Source organism: Prionailurus bengalensis, chromosome A2 (genome assembly GCF_016509475.1).
Source record: "Prionailurus bengalensis isolate Pbe53 chromosome A2, Fcat_Pben_1.1_paternal_pri, whole genome shotgun sequence".
NCBI lineage: Eukaryota > Metazoa > Chordata > Mammalia > Carnivora > Felidae > Prionailurus > Prionailurus bengalensis.
This window is the reverse complement of record NC_057348.1, coordinates 139,955,617-139,976,186: the sequence shown is the minus strand read 5'-3', so window position 1 is coordinate 139,976,186 and position 20,570 is coordinate 139,955,617. Positions and strand designations below refer to the sequence as shown.

General features: G+C 37.9%; 1 protein-coding gene across 1 annotated transcript in view; it reads left to right on the top strand.

Annotated features, from left to right (window-relative positions):
• Positions 1-17,795, top strand: part of SLC13A1 (solute carrier family 13 member 1) — a 139,899-nt gene extending 122,104 nt beyond the window's left edge. The window contains exon 16 of the mRNA XM_043589381.1: positions 17,551-17,795. The gene's annotated coding sequence lies outside the window, so the exon portion shown is untranslated. The remainder of the gene's footprint in view (positions 1-17,550) is intronic.
• Positions 17,796-20,570: the final 2,775 nt, after the last annotated feature.

The following is a 20,570-nucleotide window of genomic DNA, read 5'->3' as shown; positions in this document are numbered from 1 at the left end:
ATGAGCAGGGGAGGGGCAGAGAGAGAGGGAGACACAAAATCCAAAGCAGGATCCAGGCTCTGAGCTGTCAGCACAGAGCCTGACACGGGACTCGAACTCACGGAGTGTGAGATCATGGCCTGAACTGAAGGCGGATGCTTAACCGACAGAGCCACCCAGGCACCCCACATAGCATTGTTTTAGAGCAAGACCTTGTGATGGGTTCTAGGAGTTCTTTGTGAAAATACAACACCGTTATAAATATTTCTGTCACTCTTAGGAAAAAATATCAGAATAAAAAATAGTCTTCTGGAAAAGATCATTTAGTCCACATTTTTACTTTTTTGGATAAATGTGGGTGCCCAAAGAGCTTTGATATGAAAAGCTCATTGATCAGTTGATTTTAAAGGAGGTATGACCACGTTGTTTTGAATGAGTGGACTATGAAAGCCTGGGATGGGGAGGTAAAAGAATATAGTAGGAACATGTTTATATACAATATTATCTAAATATTACCAAGATGCCTTTGGATTTAGGTTATTTGCCAGAGTACTATTGCCTAATTTAAGATTAGAAAATTTAAAAATATGAGTTAAGAGCCTGGTTTGGGCTGCGCCTTGGAGCCCCATGTACCGCTCTACACCGACAGCAAGGAACCTGCTTGGGATTCTTGCTCTCTGCCCCTCCCCTGCTCATGCTCACATACACTCCCGCACGAGCTCTCTCTCTTCCTCTCTCTCTGAAATAAAAAAATAAACATTAAAAAAAGAAAAAGAGCCTGGTTTGGGAGTAAGAAATACCAGGGCTCCAATATTACCATTTCCCATGTGCATTACTTTGGCCTGCTTATGTAAGTCTTTAACTCCCAGCTTCTCTGACTATAAAATGTAGTAACGGTAGTTAACTATTGAGATTACAACATATAATGCATGTATTTACTTTTTAGGAAGCACTTTAAAATTGTCCTTACTATTTTATTATTGCTTATAAAACGTGTTTTTACCTATTTGGATTGTTACTTTTATACAAGAGTAGGATTAGGAAATGAACTCCTTTTTTTGAATCCTCTTGATAATTTCTTTTAATCTGTTTATTTTTAAACTTTGCCCTGGGCTTCCTTCCAGAAAGGATTGCAATTAGGTTATAGATATTACAATCAAAGAGAATTTTTTTAAAAATAGAGAAAGAAAGAGTATAGGGAAAATAAACCCAGGAAAATCAGTTGAAGCTAAATGCATTGCAGTACATTTAAGATATGTTTCATATAGCCAGGTGTCTTTTTACCTTGCTGATAAAGAAGATTCCATCCTTAATGACATTATTCACTATTCATTATTCACTATTAGTGAAACTCCTGAGCTGTTTCTTAGAATGCTCTATAATAAAATCCCATAGTGGGGCACCTAGGTGGCTCAGTTGGTTGAGCATCCGACTTCAGTTCAGGTCATGATCTCACCGTTCTTGAGTTCGAGTCCCACATAGGACTCGCTGCTGTCAGCCTGTCAGCGTAGAGCCCGCCTTAGATCCTCTGTCCCTCTCTCTGTCCCTCCCCCACTTGCGCTCTCCCAAAAATACATAACTATTTAAAATATAAAATAAAATCCCACAGAATAATCACATCACTCAGGGAGAGCAAGTCTTGTTATGACCTGGGTGGGAAGTGTGGGTTTGTTGAGGCAGGTGAGGGATGGAGGAGAAATGCCACAATTTTAGTTCAGGTGTTTTGTGTCTGACTGACTTGACTCTGAGTATTTTATCTAAAGAATGACCATTACAGTCTTTGAAATATATTCCATGTATATTGATTTTTTATATCTATTTTTAGTTTTTAATTATAAAATGCTTCAAACATACAGAAAAGCACAGAACGTATTAGTAACCACACCAGCGTACCCACTGTCCCATGAACCCACCATGCAAATTTTTTAAATTAATAACAATTTATGATATTTGTCCCATATATTTTTCCAAAAGACAGGAATATTCCAAATAACATCTAAAGGCCCCTAAAACTCATTACTGCCACCAGAGTCACATGATGACTATCCATGACAGTAATGACTATCCATGTTAGCATACATTTTCTCCAGTTGTATGTATGTATAAGTAATTTCTAGTAATGTGTTTAGAATGTTTTTTAAGTTTTACATAAATTTTATCATTCTGTGCATATATTTTACAGTACATTTTTCTTAATAACTGCATTCATATGTGTAGTCTAGTTTATTATTTTAATTTCTGTATAGCATTAGATTTTATTTTAAAGGACAATTTTATCAACTCCCCCAATGACGGGCAAATATTTTTTCCCCAGTAATATTCTTGTACATGGCTCGTTGTGCACATGTATGAATTTCTCTAGAGAAGATCAATGCAATTGAAATTGCTTATTTCCAGAGCACGGACAGCTCCAATTTTACCAGGTATTGCCTACATGGCTTTCAGTAGAGGCTGTATTCATTTATACTCCTGACAGCAATGTGTAGGAGTTCTCATTTGCCCACATCCTTTTCCACATTTGTTGTTAGACATTTCAACTCTTGCCATACTCATAGGAATTTTATCTTGATATTGCTGTAACATTTTTCTAATATGTTCTGAAGTTGAACATTTTTCCATACATTTATTAGCTAGCCCTTGGAATTTCATGTTCTTTGAATTGTATATAAATAGGTTTTCCCTAACCTTCTGCTATTTATTTTTATTGATTTATAGTAATTCTGTACCTTAGATAGCAATCCTCATGCTGTTTGGCAGGCTGTTGTTGTTGTTGTTTTTCATGATGGATTAGCTTTGAACCAAGTTGTTAATTTTAGCACAGTAAAACTTATGTGTTGTTTCCTTTAACATTTTGTGGGTTTTGCCTTTTTGCCCTTTATGGATATACTCTGTGCGCTCATATAAAAAACCACGTCCCTGCCCCCCAATATCATAAAGCTATTTTCTTATGTTTTACAGCAATGCTCATATATAAAATTATTTTATAATTTTTTTCCTTTTTTTTTTTTATCTCCGTCCAACTTTGTTATCAAGGTTATAATACTTTTATCCTGTGAGTTAAGTATCTTTCCCACTTTTTCTATTCTCTGGGATCATTTATATTAGATATAGATTATCTTGGGGCGCCTGGGTGGCACAGTCGGTTGAGCCTCCGACTTCAGCCAGGTCACGATCTCGCGGTCCGTGAGTTCGAGCCCCGCGTGGGCTCTGGGCTGATGACTCAGAGCCTGGAGCCTGTTTCCGATTCTGTGTCTCCCTCTCTCTCTGCCCCTCCCCCGTTCATGCTCTGTCTCTCTCTGTCCCAAAAATAAATAAACGTTGAAAAAAAAATTAAAAAAAAAAAGATATAGATTATCTTTCTTCTAAGACTTGAAAGAAATTGACTACATAAATATCTAGAATTTTCCCACAAAATTTTGCTATGAACGTTCTCATATAGCAAAGTAGAAGGAATTTTAGTGAAGGCCCTTCTACCTACTACCTAGATTCCACCATTAACATTTTACTCTGCTTGCTTTATCACATATTTGTCCATCTCTCCATCCCTCTGCCCAACTAGATTGTTGGTTAGTAAGTAGTTTTGATTCTTCTTTGATGTAAATCTAGATTTTTTTTTAATTTTTTTTTTTAACTTTTATTTATTTTTGAGACAGAGAGAGACAGAGCATGAACGGGGGAGGGGCAGAGAGAGGGAGACACAGAATCGGAAACAGGCTCCAGGCTCCGAGCCATCAGCCCAGAGCCTGACGCGGGGCTCGAACTCACGGACCGCGAGATCGTGACCTGGCTGAAGTCGGACGCTTAACCGACTGCGCCACCCAGGCGCCCCTAGATTTTTAAAAACTCTGTTACAAATGACTCACCTTAGTTTTCAATATTATTAGAATAAAATTTTCAACATGAGCCTGTTATTTTGTCTACTATATTTGTAACTGTGCCCTATATCTCCATTGTTATTTTTTTTTACAAATTAAGTGATCATGACCTAGTTCACAAAACATGTCTCAATAAATTACAATAAATCAGTTTTTGACAATGTTTTATAACCACAATGTAATAAAATCAGCTAATAACAAAAAGATAGTTCAAAATGTTTACAAGGTTTAAAAACATTTCTAACAAATTTCTAATAAATGTGAATTATATGTTATGTTGTGTTTGTTACATATGTTCTATATGTTATTTGCCAGTAACATCTCTTTGCTGTCAGCATTTATTGCTACCAACTGATTTGTGGTTATATCCAATATGAATTTTTTTTTGTACTACATTTGTTCAGATCTCGTTTCATGTGCTTTAGTAAGAATCTAGTTTTATTCTTATAGGTCCCATGCTGATTTTATGTTATTGATGTTATCATCAGAACAAGTACTTTTTCCCTGAGCTACTTTTTTCTGTGGAGTTTCATACAATGTTCAACTTATTCACCATAATTAGTACATTCTTCCCTTCATTAGTTTCAACGTGGCTAAAAGCTGTCATCTCATCTGTTCTTGTTGGAGATGGCATGTGTCACTGCTTTTTCTTCCTCAGATTTCTTTTTCTATTCAGATTACTTACCCTTTTCCTGACTCTGAAAAGGGGTTGCTTGAAGAACATTTGCCAGACACAAAGAATGACAATTGTGCATTTGCCATTACTGGTCCTGGTATCACCAGGTTCTCCCTCAGATATTTCCCCCTCATGTTTACCATCAGCCACATGAAGACTTCTGGACCAGAACACCACACTTAGCACCTCCTTCACTCAGCTAGTCACAAGATTCTTATTAGATCCAAAGCAGTCTTGGGACCCAGAATTAAATAAAAATAGTAGCTCACACTTAGTGAGTTTGGACTGTGCTGCAGGCATGGTTTGGGGGGATTTACACGTACCTTCTCACATATTTTGGACACAGATATTTTATTCCACGGTCATCACAAAAACATTTTTAACCTTCCTACAGTGAGATATATTTGATGCTTGCCTCACCAGTTTGTTAAAGGTGGCAAAATTAGTTTCGTTCAGACTGAATGGCAGCAGGATTAGTGATAAACAAGTTTTCAGCATTTTCCTCTGGCCCTTATGTTTAAGATTAAGTTAACATTGCCACGACATATTAGATTAGCGTAATTTCAGTCATTATTTGCATAGCCTATAGAAAAATATGCAAAGGCAGCCAAACATAATTTATTATTTGGCCTTTAATACACTTAAAGTCTTGCCGGTGACTGTAGAAGATTATAAATGTTCCTCGTAGGTTTTTTTAATTATTTTTTTTTCCTTCTCCCTTCATTTGGTGCTATTTACTAAAGCTGTACTCGCTCACTGCTTTCGCATACTGATCTAATGGTTTTTGTTCACATTCAAACAGATAAGGAAAGTACATATACAGACCCCAGACCCTCCATGCAGGGAGGATCCTGCCTTGTGTCCCTGGATAGACAGCTGCTTCCTGACGTTGGTGCCCGCCTGCTTACACTTCCTTTGTTAGCTGTGTGATGTATCTATTTGTAGGTTGCAGAGTCAAGAGATTCAGGGTTTTCATTCCCTTTTGAGTCAGATTCTTTAGGCTTACCCTTAGTCTCCTCTGTTCTGGGCAAAAACTCCTCCTTTCTGATCACCACGGAGGTTAATATTTGCCCTCAGTCGAGCTCTGCCCCACTTCCCCTCCCTCAGAGTGTAGGGAAGAGGACTGGGTGCTTCTGCCAAACTTACTGGGGAAAGAAGTAAAACAAACGAACAAGATAAATATGTAGCCCTTTAATGTGCATTCTCATCTCTTGTTCTTGGAGATTCTGATTTCTGTCACCCATTGGCTCAGTGGGGACAACTAGCTTACCAGTTGGTCTTTGAATGTCTTTCCTTCTCCCTTCAGTATGTATCAGGGTTTCTCAACAACAGCACTCTTGACATTGTAGTCCTGGTAAGTCTTTTATGTGAAGAACTGTGCTGTGTCCTGTAGGGTGGCTAGCAGCTTTCTGGCCCCTGCCTGCTAGATGCCAGCAGCAGACGTCCTCCACTTGGGACAACCAGAAATATCTCTGGACTATGTCAAATGTCCCCCGGGGGTCAGAATTACCAGTTAAGGCCACTAATATATATCATTTAATTGTAATTATAGATACTATTAATCTAATTTATTACAGAAAACAAAAGTGCTATTGTAACAAAATACCTTTAAAATTTTCATATTTAAAAAAGGAAGTAGAATATTTTTTAAATGGACCAAATTGACAAAAATAGTAAATAATTCAATAGATGGGAACGACCAAGAGCACTGCATTGTAGCCCACAAGGACATAACTGCTCGCTGTCGGGCATTTGTATTATAGTGACTGCTCCCCTCATTCTTTCCTTCAGCAATATTGGTATAATTACTTTGCTCTAGGAACTGTGCGGAGGACAGGGGTTACAGAAATGAAAATGAAACAGAACAATCCTTGTCTTTAAACATTGTTTGACAAGTATAGTTTTTCTGAAGATATAATCTTAATAAATTTAAGGAATGTACAAAGTCTGAAGTCAGTGTTGAATAAAAGTTTAATTCTAAGCTTGGTCGTTTTCTCAATTTTTGCCAAACTACTTTTGCCAGTGTCAATAAAAACTAAAATTTCATGAATTTTTGTCGGCGAAAGAAGAACTATCGTAAGTTATCAACAACAATTTAGTAAACCTTTTTTTTTCATTTTCTATTGTTATTGAAGTTAACTAAAACATCGCCATGATAATTTTAGGGATCTGTTTTCATGACTAGGCAAACATGACTACTTTTTTCTTTTACTCAACATAATAACTTTATTTATTTTTTATTTTTTAATATAATTTATTGTCAAATAGGCTTCCATACAACACCCAGTGCTCATCCCAATAAGTGCCCTCCTCAATGCCCATCACCCACCTTCCCCTCTCCCCCCACCCCCATAAACCCTCAGTTTGTTCTCTGTATTTAAAAGTCTCTTATGGTTTGCCTCCCTCCCTCTCTGTTTGTAACTTTTTTTGTCCCCTTCCCCTCCCCCATGGTCTTCTGTTAAGTTTCTCAAGATCCACATATGAGTGAAAACATATGGTATCTGTCTTTCTCTGCCTGACTTATTTCACTTAGCATAATACCCTCCAGTTCTACCCACATTACTTCAATGGCCAGATTTCATTCTTTCTCATTGCCAAATAGTATTCCGTTGTATATATAAACCACATCTTCTTCATCCACTCATCAGTTGGTGGACATTTGGGCTCTTTCCATAGTTTGGCTATTGTTGAAAGTGCTGCTATAAACATTGGGGTACAAGTGCCCCTATGCATCAGCATTCCTGTATCTCTTGTGTAAATTCCTGGCAGTGCTATTGCTGGGTCATGGGGTAGGTCTATTTTTAATTTTTTGAGGAACCTCCACACTGTTTTCCAGAGAGCCTGCACCAGGCAAACATGAATTTAAATTGGCTTGTGTTCATACATGCTTCTTTAGTTTGTATATTTCCCTTAACAATATATATTAAATATAACATGATAATACACGTATTTCCTCCATTTATAATGAATGTAGAAAATTTCTTTGTGAGAATATACCATGAAGTATTTGCCTTCCCTCCACTGATATACACTGAGGTCATTTGCAAGGTTTCATTATTAGAAATGATACTGCAGTGAAAAGCCTTCTTCATACCTTCTTCTGCACTTAGGTGAGAATTTCTGAACAGTAGGTACCTTGTGCTATGACGCATCTGCACCTTCACTCTGTGTTACCAAGTGATCCTCGAAAGTGCTACACTAACTTCTGCTGCCACTGAAATTATTGATAATTTCCACTTAAACCCTCATTCTTTCCAACAGTTGATATTTGCAATTCTCTTACAATCTTAGCCAATTTGATGAATGGATAATTAGTATTTGATGATTGAAGTTTGCATTTCCCTGACTGATAATGAGAATAAATATTTTACGTTTCTTCTTCTATGAATTTCCTGTTCATATATTTTTCTATTTATCTTTCTATTGAGTTGTCTGGCTTCTATTTATTAATAGAAGAATTTCTATTTTTTTATATTTATTTTCTTGCTTGTATTTATATTTTCTTGCTTGTAATCCTTCGACACTTGTACTTGTGTTTATCTTGTCCTGGTGAATGACCATATTTTGCTTTTGTCTGCTTTGTTTTTTGAATTGAGTTAAAGTTTTTAGATTTAAGTCCTCATTGAATTAGCTTTTAATCCTCATTAATTTTTATCAAATTAATGTTTCCTTTGTGTTATATTCTATATGTATCTTTTATTTTAAAAAAGCTTTCTCTACTCCACTTATGAAGTTATTCTCTATAAATTCTTTTAAAATATTTGTTTTGCTTTTCACCTTTGTTTTTAAATGAATTTAATTTGTTTTTGTAAATACTGAGAATAAGCATCTATTTTTAATTTTTCAGTATGAATACATCTATTGCCCCAGTAATAGGGCAACTGTCTCAATAACTTGAGAAGTCTAATATTTTCCCCATCGATTTTTTACATGCCAAACTCCCATTACAAGAATAATCCCTGTTTGGGGACTCTATTCTCTTTCATTGACCCATTGGTTCCAGTTTTTTTTAAATAAAGTTTTAATAAGGTTTTTAAATAAATTTTATTTTTAGAATAATTTTAGATTTATAGAAAATTGCAAAGACAGTGTAACATTTATGTTTTGCACCCAATTTCCCCTATTATTAGAACCTTAATTAGTACAGTATATTATGATTAGCGAGACAATATTGGTTCATTATTATTAATTAAAGTGCATTATTTAATCCTATTTCCTTAGTTTTACCTGACATCCTTTTTCTGTTCCAGGATAAGCCCGCATTAAGTTGTCATATCTCCTTAGGCTCTCCTAACAGTTTCTCAGACTTTCTTTGTTTTGATGATCTTGACAGTTTTGAGAGGTACTGGTCAGGTAGTTTGTAGAATGTCACTCTATTGGGATTTGTCTAATGTTTTTTTTCTCATTATTAGACTGGGCCTCTAGGTTTTTTGATCTGCTTGGGTGCCTGCCCTGCTCTCCCCAGAAAGCTTCATTATGTGAGTAATACAACTTTCCGTTCCCTATCGGTGCTAGTGTGGCATATCAGCCTGACATGGCGACTGAATTTGAGGAGGAGGGGAGACAGTCAGGCCTGCCTCAGTAGGGTGGCTTAAGAGTTTCATTGTTCATTAAAATAGATTAGGACTTCTTTGAATTGAGACCCTATACTATGTTCTTAGTGAACATTTACAGACCACTAAATATTCTTTTAAATTTCTTGTAAATTTCTCTTTTAATTTCTCCTGATATCTCAGGATATCAATTATGAACCTGTGGTGATAGATTTTATGTCACATCTGTCTGACTTTCCCCTGTGGCTCAACACGATACTCTCCCTGGTATCATAGTCATTCTCTTATATTTAAAAAAAAATGAAGCTTTAAAGCTTTGCTTCTAATATTTGCTATGAATTTATGTTGGTCTTCTATAAGGAAAAGATATAATTGATATAAATTTACAAAAGGTATAAAATTTTTTTCTATATAAATGACCAATTCTTCCAGTACTGTTTGTTAAATGCCCTTGTCTTTCCTCGCTGGTTTGAAAGACTCTGTCATATAAAAGTATCTCCATCTATGTTTGTGCAATATCACCACGGACTCCAAGTAGGGGAGCCTCTAGCTGAGGACCCATGCTTCAGAACGTCTGCAATGGTCCCTCTCCAGCCACATCCCTTCCTATGATGAGAGCAGGCAGCAAGGCAAGAGACATACCCACCCAGAGCCCTGTCCCAGTTTTCAACCTACCTAGTGTTGGATACCCTGGATCCCGGAATTTCATGTCCAAACAACTCTGAACCCTCTTGCAGGTATAAGGCCTGCACAATTTGCTTTCCTTCAGAGGAGACCATACCACCAATAAGCAGGAGGGCTGACCAAGTGGAGGCTGTGTTGGTGGATCCATGGGAAGGGCTTGGAGGTTCAGGCTAGTGTCCACACTAGGCGTGCATGAAACCTTTAGGAATGGGAAGAGAATAGGGCCAGGCCAAGACTCAGAAGCAGGAGTCAGAGGCCTATGCGTCCTGTACCACCACATTCTGAGACAGAACTCAAACAATCCGAGAATTATAAATTCAGACCTTGCCTTCCAAATATATATACATATGAATGTGTATGTGTCAAATTAAAAAGATAAAACATATTTCACTTATTTCTTTGCTAGCTTACTTAAATGGTATATGGGTTTCCATTTGTACTCTTGCCCTAGCTCCTACAAATGGTAAGGGTGTCTTGTGTTTGTGTTTGTTTCTAGGTTCTTTATCATGTTCCATTGGCCTATTTGTCTGTTTTTGTTTCAATAGCACCCTGCCTTAATTAATGTAATAATTAATCAAAAGGGAAAGTCCCCTACCAATTTTGTTCTAAATTATTTTAGTTATTTTTGTCCTTTTTTCCTCCAATGTAAATCTGGGAGGGGGGGATCAGCTTATCAAGTTCAAAAAAAAAATCTCCTTTAAACTATCATTTTTACTGGTTCATTCTCTTTTTAATTTAAAAGCTCCCTTTTAGGCTAATGTATGAATTTTCTCATATTTTAACCGACTGCCATTGGTTCTGTCTTAGCCTCTAAATCAGTGGTTCTAGACCAGAGGGACTTTGGCCCCCCAGGGGACATTTGACGATGTCTGGAGACGTTTCTGGTTGTCACAAATGAAGTGAGGGGTGCCACTGGCATCTAGTGGGTAGAGACCAGGATGCTGCTAAACATCCTGAAGTGCATACAACAGCCCTCACAGCAAACCGTGTGACCCAAAATGTCAAAGGTGCTGGGGCTGAGAACCCCGTTCCAGACGACACAGGAGCATGCAGAACCATTATGACACATATATACACATAAGTGCATGTTACAAGCGTGTGGACCCGTTTGCACATCTGTGAGTATATTGTCATCGGTACTGAGCTAACTGCTTTCTTACCCCTGCCCTGCATCTGAGAGTCTCAAAGCAATTTACCGACATTATCCTGTTAGTCCTCATCCAGAGCTCTCGAAATAGGTGACAGCATGATTACCCTTGTTTTATTAATTCAGAGACACAGATTAAGTGCTTTCCCAGTGTTCTTTACAAAAGTAAAACTATTGAAAACCATATTCCATGAAGCCCTCTGTTTCAGCCATTATGTGATGGATGATAGTTTCTTCTTTTCTTCTGCTTTAAGAAGTTGGATGATTTTTCTTCAGGCAACAATACCCTTCCTACTTTTCAACACACAATTCAATTCTAAGTACCTAGTTCTTAACATAGAAAGGAGTCTAATTTTAATACACACTTAAAAATTTTATTTAAGTCGGTAGAAATATTTTCATACTTGAAGGAAAAAAATCTAGGGAAAACCTTCATAAAAGTTTGGAATGGTTTAGTGATTAAGAATCTGAAAAGAACTAATGCTGTAAAGGAATTTACTGAACTTTATTTAATTTAATCAGGATAGCAGTGTCATTAGGTTTTAGACTTCATTTAGACTTCAATATTTAATAGCAAACTGATCTTCAGTAATTCTGAAGGGATTATTACTGATCATATTGATTCTTAAGGAATCATAAATCTGGACATGGATATAAAAGAATATTTCATGCTGAGGGCACTGGTCATAAGGGCAAATACATCTTCCTTGCTCTCATAGCCAGTGGAATTATACTTGAGTATGTGTGATGATTAATTTTATATGTCAACTTGGCCAGGCCATGGTGTCCGGATATGCGGTCAAACATTGTTCTGGATAATTCTTTGATAATCATTGTTTTGGATGATAGTAGCATTTAAAATAGTAACATAGAATAAAGCCCATTACTCTCCTTAGTGTGGATGGGCCTCTTCCAATCAGGTGAATTCCTGAAAACAATAGACTGACCTCCTCCTAGCAAGAGGGAATTCTGCAGCAGGTGGCCTGTGCACTTGAAGTACAGCATTGGTTCTTTCTGGATCTCCAGTCTGCCAGCCCACCCTGCAGATTTTGAATTTGCCAGCCTCAATAATCAAATGAGTCAATTTCTTAAAGTAGATATCTTTCCATAGATATACACACACCCTATTGGTTCTGTTTCTCTAGAGAACTCCGAGTAATAAAATATGTAAAGAACTTCTTTATCATGTATCAACAATATGGATTGATACACATAGACTTTGAACTAAAAAGAATTATACATAGTGTCTAGTAACCAGCTGTGTTTTCTTTTATTTAGACAATTGGTTTACACACTTTTTCATCTTCTCCACTCTCAAATCCCATCAATGTGCTGTGATTATCACAAACACACTAAGATAAATTCTACATATCCTGTTCTCCTGTCTTTCTTGAACATATGGGAAACTAAACTTCCTAGGAGTTAGGTAGCCAGGCCAGTGGGACTAGTCTTGGCTAAAGAAATGTGAATGGAAATGACTTGTGTTACTTCCAGGTTGAGGCAGTAAATCTTCCTGTGCAATTCTCCAGTCTCCCTCTTTCCCCGCCTCAGCAAACCGTGAAACCTGATGTTGAAATGTCAATGCCTCCCTTAACCAGAATCCTTGAGTGACCATCTGTGGAGCAAAGCCTACCTCTGCCCAGCTTTGATACAGAAACAAGTCTTCATTGTCTTTAACTATTGGAATTCATGGCTAATGTTTTACCACAGGATAACCTAGTTTATCCTGACCAATATATATGGCAACGCTTCCTTGCTGGCACCACATAAATGCTGGAAGAAAAGGGGACTGCAACTATACTCTTATGAAATGTGGTCATATTATCTAAAAGAAGAAGGTGAATCCAGAATTAATACAATATAATCTAAAATTAACTAAGAACGTTCTAAAATTAACACTATCATGTTATCTGATACTTTGGCTAAATTCAAATATATTTAAATCAGTTTATGGATATAGATAAAATCTTCTGTCTCACACTTTTCTGGCATTGTCCAAATCATTTCAATTTCCTGTACAACTGTTTCCTTACTACATTGTTATAAAAATTAGGATGAGAACTAGTTTTTTTTTAACCTTGTGAGCTTCTTATGAGAAATGCTTTTAAGAAATAAGAGCACAAGTTTTATTTGGAGCTAATATTCCAGGGCACATACAAACCAAAGAATAGTGATTACATAATTTTAGCCCCATTAATATAAGGAGATATAAGTTGACATTATGTACCTGACTCAGTTCTTTCTTCCACTTCCTCTCCTTCTAGATATGATGAAACAAAGATATCACAAGGTTTTTCTGGTTCCCGAGCTAGCCTTCCCACCCCATGGAAGGAAAAGGTGGAACCATCCCACCATGGAAGGAAAAAAAGAAGAAAAATACTTAAATCTCAATTTTACCTTAGCAGCAACAGGCACAGGGCCTTAGTCTTTTGCCCTGCCAGAGCAAACTGCTTTTCAAATCTGAAAGTAATGAGGAGAGTCCTGAATTTGTCTTACTTTCTGGGTATAAACCCTGTATCTAAAAGTTACTCTCTTGGGATGCTGAATTAGTCATTTACTCTCCCTTATCCTCAATTTCCTCAATTCAAAAAAATAAATTTATTAATATGTAACTCCTGTAGTTCTTCCCCAGGTGGCCCCTTGGTGATGCTTAATAATCACTCAAAATTATCTGACGCTTAGTAATTACTGAAAATTAATTATTAAATAAATACAATCATGGATCGGTGGCTGGTAACTATGAAATTTGTAGATCAAAATAATGTTTGTGAAAATATTTTCTTTTAAGAAAAAATTTTTTAATGTTTATTATTTTTGAGAGAGAGACAGAGACAGAGCAAGCAGGGAAGGGGCAGAGAGAGAGGGAGACACAGAATCAGAAGCAGGCTCCAGTCTCCGAGCTGTCAGCACAGAGCCCGATGTGGGGCTCGAGCTCATAGACCACGAGATCATGACCTGAGCTGTAGTGGGCCGCCCAACCGACTGAGCCGCCCAGGCGCCCCAAAAATATTTTCAAAATGATTAAGAGCTATAAAGATATAAGGTATTATCAATAGAAAAGTGTTTTGAAAATATTATCTCTAATATTTATTAGATACGAGTCTAAAACCTTCTGGCTTAACAACATAGAATTCTTTTAGATTCTGTATGCACTTAGTAGATGCCTCAGAAGTTGGGGAGTTCCTTTCATAGCAACCTGAGCAAAAGGAGACTTCAGTGCTCCACCCCCCCCCCCAACCTGTCCCTGGAGATGCATGTTCACAGCATACTTGAACTTCATAATGCAGTTGGAGTTTCTGCACCAGGAAGGTTGGCCCCTCTAAAAGCAATGCCTCAGAAATAGTTTGAGAGGAACCACAGAAGGGATGCCTTTATACCTCACCCTCTATACCCACCTCTCATAGAAGATGAGGAAAATACTCATGGGACCACCTGGGGAAGCACTTTCTCCAAAACAATGAATATATGTGAAAGACTTTTGACCTTGAAGTGGTGCAGGAATTAGGTTTACCCTTCGGTGTAGTTTAGGGTCTTGAAATCCTAGGAACCTACAAAGGTGAAGTAACACTTCAGACCAGATCTTCAAAGAAAGCCTCTGACTGAACTTCAGTTGAAGTAACTTCAAACAGGTGCAGACTCTGACATCTCGGAGTTCTTCCAAAGATCAGCCCATGTCTGGTTCTGATTTGCTGTTGATTTAGAGAAACTCTTTATTTTCTTTGGGCATCAAAGTTTGTTTTTGTCATAAACAAAAGCCTCTCCTATCTCACTGCCCCCAGACCCAGCTCATAGCAGAACTCTCAGAGTATTTAATCAACAATAAAGACTGACGTTAACTCAAGAAATTTACTTAGAACTTTCGAGCATTAGGCAATTTGCTAGTTATCTGTGAAATTCATCTTTGACTTATAAATAAAGCAATTAAACTTGCTATCTTTTTTTTAATGCTTATTAAATTATAAGAGAGAGAGAGACAGAAAAGAGTAGGACAGCCTAATTAGGTAATAGCTGATGATGACAATTGCACCTTTATTTTTCTTTGTATGATTCTAAACTTCACTCCTCTCTCCACACCAGTGCCATTGTCACCACCGCAAACTCCTTTTCTAATGGTTTAATCATATTCTACTGGGGCTGCTTTGTGAGACAAACAGTAATAAGAAGTCTCAAGAAAAGGAAAGTTAAATAGTGATATATTTAACATTTTCACAACTCCTTAGTTTTTGAAGAATTTCAAGGACCTTGGTTCATAATGGACAGGCACCAGATACCTACCTACAAATGATGTTTTCCAAAAATAACACTCCTTACGATCACTACCTTATGTCACAGACTATGAGTCTGGAGTTCTCTCTTGTCCAGCAAGAGGACAGATGCAGAATTGAATATGAGAGAGGCTAATGTCTGGGAGGAGACAAGAGCCCCAAACAGGGGTATTTTATTGAGATATCAAGATCTTACACATGTGGTGAATGTGCAGAAGAAAACAAACAGATAGTAATCGTTAACTTGTGTGTGTAAGAAGCAAAGGGCCTGGGGGGCAAGTGGAATTTGAAGTTGTGATCAAAGTATATTGGTGCCAGATGGAAAGTAGTTTCCTGCAGATGATATAACAAGTTACTCGTGATCCCATTATAATATCTCGCTAACTAATCTTGGGCAATTTCTCCCTGTGGTGGCAGCTTTCCACCCTAAGCTTTTTTTTTTTTTAACATATTTGTGTAAGTATAAGGAATTCTTGAACCTATTTCCCACAACCTTAAGTCTGAAACAATTAACATGAGGGCAGAAAGCTCCCCCTGGTTTGTGGCTTTCTTTGCTATGGTCCCTGATATTGGCTCTCAGGTACCTCGATAAGCCTAGACTGATTTTTTATAAGTATACAAGAATGAGGGTGTGCCAACATAGCTTACACACTTGCTTTTTCTCTCTGTCTCTTTTTCTCTCCAACAGCCTGTAGGATACAGGGGATATAAATACTCTTTCCTATTCCAGCCAATAACATTCCTGAAAGAATGAATTATTAACACCAGAGATTGTCAAACTATTTGTGATAAAATAGTTATACATATTATGAAATGTAGTTCTGTTCTATTATTTTCATCAAGACTGAGTAGACAAAGTGGTAGAGACCCATCACTACATGCAAACAAATTCTTTTCTCATCAAGGCCTGTCCCCATCCTCCACCTTCTGGTCACACTAATTATATGAGACAGCTTGTAGGGATAGTAGAGGCTCTCATGCCTACCACAGAATTCACATTTGGGTGTCAAAGCAAAAATTCCACCAAAGTCAAACAAGTAAGGAAGATTTTGTGCTGAGCTGTTGCAACAGGGAGCCAGGCCAGAACTGAGTTTGAATTCATCTCTGTTGAAATAAAAGGCAGGAGAGTTTTGAAGCACTGGGGTGAGCTTTTGAAAGAGTATTGGAGGACATTAGGAGGAAAGGTTGGTTAATGAAATGTGTGGAGCCACTGAGTTATTCCTGAGTTTGCAAATGTTTTTCTGTGATTAGGCCATCTGTGTTCACCCCTAGAACTTACAAGTTAGCCTCCTGTTCTCCCACAGAAAGTATGGCCCTATTTCCCTGATGATTACATTTCAAAGAAACAACTCCCAGACCCTGGAGAAAGACATTCCTGGGTTTAAAACTGGCGAAAGGTTTCTAAAAGGTTTATGTCTCAAAGGAGCAGAGAAAGAATTTACATGTTTTCTAAAGCAAACGCTCTGAGAAAAGGGAGGTCAGGATCCTGGAGTCAGGAAGAAGTCTGTCTAAAGTCAAGAAGCTGAGAGGAATGTTCAGGTTGTCTTGGTCATGGGCCCATTTTAATTACTGCTGAACTAGAGTGTCTCCACAGTATGACCTTCTACAAAATAAAATTTGGTAGAAAATGAACTTATTTTAACTATATACAAGAAGGTTTAGTCACAGAATGGCCTCCCTGGGAGGCCTCCTCTAAGGCAGATCTCCACAGAAGTACACATTAAAAAATACAAGATGTCAATTTGTTTTCCAGTATATTCCTACTGACTATTGTGATCAAAACACAAAACTGATTTTCACATGAAATCAAGTCACCATATGGCTCAAGTGACCTGAAGAACCATAGGTCTTGTGAATCATGTCTTGCTTTTTGCTTAGACACGAAGGTGAAATCCTTAAAAGCTTTTCTTCTTTTTAATGATATGCACTGATAGAGCTGCTGGTTTGTTCCCCACTTCCATATATCACAGAATGAGCTTTGTTACCAAAAATCAAGGACTTTGGTTTTCATTCCCGACTCAAACGCTCCCCGACTCCCACCTCTAGTCCTTTTTGGTTTTTTGTTTGTTTGTTTGTTTGTTTGGAAGTTGAGAAGCTTTCTTAACACCTTGCTCTTAGAATATAATTTATGTTGGGGCGCCTGGGTGGCGCAGTCGGTTAAGCGTCCGACTTCAGCCAGGTCACGATCTCGCGGTCCGGGAGTTCGAGCCCCGCGTCAGGCTCTGGGCTGATGGCTCAGAGCCTGGAGCCTGTTTCCGATTCTGTGTCTCCCTCTCTCTGACCCTCCCCCGTTCATGCTCTGTCTCTCTCTGTCCCAAAAATAAATAAACGTTGAAAAAAAAAAAAAAGAATATAATTTATGTTTCTTTAGGTACCCAGAAGCCAGAAGGCATCATATAAATAAAATTAACTTCATTTTGAACCAGGCTGTAAACTGGTTAATGGAAACCAAGATGAATTGCTTCTGAATGGAAATCAACACTCATCCCTAGAATTGGAGCACCTATCCCAACAAACAAAAGAACTGTTACATGAAGAATAATTTTCTGTTTATAAATCTCTGTGTATTTCCAATCATGCTTATTGTCATATGAACAAAGTGTAAGTTAGAAAGAAGCTCACTTCCCAATAGTTGGATCTTCATTTAAAAAAAATTTTTTTAACGTTTTTATTTATTTTTGGGACAGAGAGAGACAGAGCATGAATGGGGGAGGGGCAGAGAGAGAGGGAGACACAGAATCGGAAGCAGGCTCCAGGCTCTGAGCCATCATCCCAGAGCCTGACGCGGGGCTCGAACTCCCGGACCGCGAGATCGTGACCTGGCTGAAGTCGGACGCTTAACCAACTGCGCCACCCAGGCGCCCCTGGATCTTCATTTAATATTCATCCACAGTCGCTGCTGGAATTAATTACTCACACCTGCGCACGTTGTTCCCCTCATACTTTTGCTTCTACCAGCGGCCATCAGGAATTACCCAGCCTCTGGGCTACTTCTCTAAGTCGCTTAGAGCCACCCACTCACAGATTGTTTTTTTTCTAAGGATGTGGTTTCTTAGTATTCCTCTGGGTTTTCTTTGTTTGTTTTCCTAGCTTTGTTGAGATAGAGTTGACGTATGGTATAAAAGGTGTACAACGTGATGATTTGATATATGTATATATTGTGAAATGATTACCACAATAAGATTAGTTAACACCTCCATCCCCTTACACGGTTACGCGTGTGTGTGTGTGTGTGTGTGTGTGAGAGAGAGAGAGAGAGAGAGAGAGAGAGAGAGAAAACATTTAAGATCTCCTCTCTTAGCAACTTTCAAGTATACAATACAGTATAGTTAACTATAGTCATCATGCTGCACCTTGGGTCACCAGAACTTATTTATTTTATAAGTGAAAGTTTGTTCCCTTTGACCAACATCTTCCCATTTCCCCCCACACCCCAAGTATTTTTCTTACAAGGAAATTCTATTTATTTAGTGCATGTTGGGCTATTCAGTTGAGTTAAATGGACACAGATCACAACTTGTTTAAAATTCTGATTGGCTATGTTCACCTTTAAGTCTTAACATTTCTGTAATAATTAGGCTAATGACCATCTAATCAGAAGAAAATACTTCAGTGTCACCACTGCAGGGCATATGTTTGGGGCTGCTTTGATTAGCATCAAATCATTTGCAGTCTTAAGTGATCAAAACTTAAATGAGCGAGACCAGTGAAGGTTTTAGATACAGTGCAAAGTCATGAAATGGAGTCACTTTAACAGGATTAGATATTGTTATCAAGTCCTTGAAATAACATGATACATACTTCACGGGAAAAAATGGCTTATTCAACGTTAATAACAAAGTTAATTGGAAGGAAGGATGGATGGATCGATGGATGGATGGATGGATGGATGGATGAATGGATAGATGAAAAGGAATATATATGGGTTATAGATTCGGTAAAATACAGGTTTTTTTTTCTCAGAACAACATGATTCTTCCTCATTAGGTCATGTTTACATATATAAGTTAATCAATATTCAATTGTTACACATTTATAATATGTATAATTCTTCCTTATTATAAACCCATCTGCAAAAAAAAATTTATAAATACACCTTAACATGCATCTAAACAGCAAACACGTATTATGACCTGTTGGTACACATACGTGACCCAGCACAGCATTTATTGGAGAAAACTGGCCAGGACAGGAGCAATCAGGAGCAGGTACAGAGGCTGCTTCTGCTCATCACATCTAGACTCAGTGCGAAAGGATAAAGCAGGGCCAGAGAGAAGCCCTGGGGGGTTTAAAGGACCCCAAGGCTTTCCCTTCCCTTAGTCTAAGCTCTGTGGTTCCAGCATATGGCAAAACTCTGGCCTCCTGTCTTAGTCTACCCTCTTTGCATTCCTGGTTGATGGAACATAAAAGGAAGAACCCAAATAGAGGACAGAATTTGGAAAAAAATGATGGAAGGGTGAAATTTTTAAATCTTTAGCCAAGGTCATGCCTAACCTGACCAACTCACTTCAGGCATTTTCAATTATAGTCCTCTGTTTTAATTTCTTCATAGCAATTATTGTTGCCTTGAATTATTTTACTTTATTACTTCTTGATTTTGTGTCTCCCCAAACTTGAAGATGAATTCCGTGAAAGGAGAAATCCTGCCTGACTTACATTCCTGGCACTCAAAATAGTATCTGCATCATTGTGAAAACTGACTATTTGTTGAAATAAAAAGGGGAATGAATAAATAAATTCTATTACCTGGAAAATAACTCATACATTAGATATATACTATGTAATATATACATTTGTTACAATGTAGATACACAACACACATAGGTGTGAATATATGTATATATAGTGTATATGTGAGTGTGTGTGTACATGTGTGTATTTAGAACTGGTGTAAGAATGAGCTTACTTTGAGACTGGAAAACTGGTAACTATCTAAAAGGCAACATCAGAATTGAATTCTCTCTTCCCACTGCATCATGGGGTCTTGCTTCCTTCCATGAGAAAATGACAGGGTATTTACCTTTTTTGACCTCATAATTGCACTCTGCCGTTAGCTGTCCTTCCTCACTGCAGCTCAGACAAATTGGGGGTGAGGTCAAGGGGTGTTACCCTCTCTGGAGCCTATGTGTTTCTGGATTGACTTCACGATGTCTCTGTCACACTGAGGTCTGCCCAGTGCCGGGGACTGTTGCTGAAGTGTGGGCAACAATCTCATTTGGGAAACATCCTGGGATAAAGAAAGCAAATCTGGGGGTGCATGGCACAACCCCGATATCTGGCTAGGTAGGGGCTCCTGACACAGTAGGAATCTATTGCCCTGCTCACCTACAACTTGCTGGCTAGGGATCTGGCTTCAGCGGTCTGGCTCCTGCCTCCCTCACCTGTGAGCCC